Here is a 374-nt window from a genome sequence, read left to right as displayed (position 1 = left end):
TCTAACATATCAGCTCAATGTGGAAGTCTTTAATACATATCGATATCAAATACTGTTACGTGTTTGAAGATACATTCCTTCTCAGCCAAAGACATAAATCGTCTGATGCAAAAGCTTCCTGCTAAAACAAAACTGACTTTAGATTGTGAATATGCGATCTCGCGGGAAGTCACGCCTAGGAAAATACGATCGAAAGTTTCATACCGAGACATTCTAAGATCATGCGGGAGTATGAGGGTGGGGTGGGGGGCCGCTTCTGACGGGAGAACGTGGGTGAATTTAACCATAAAGCTCCTCGCAGGACTTTTTCTTGGGAGATCTGAATAACTGTCGTTTTCATGTTTACTGATTTATGTTTAATATCTCTAATATCT

Source organism: Penaeus monodon, chromosome 32, assembly GCF_015228065.2.
Source record: "Penaeus monodon isolate SGIC_2016 chromosome 32, NSTDA_Pmon_1, whole genome shotgun sequence".
NCBI lineage: Eukaryota > Metazoa > Arthropoda > Malacostraca > Decapoda > Penaeidae > Penaeus > Penaeus monodon.
The sequence above is the reverse complement of the archived record's forward strand: the minus strand, read 5'-3'. Positions refer to the sequence as shown.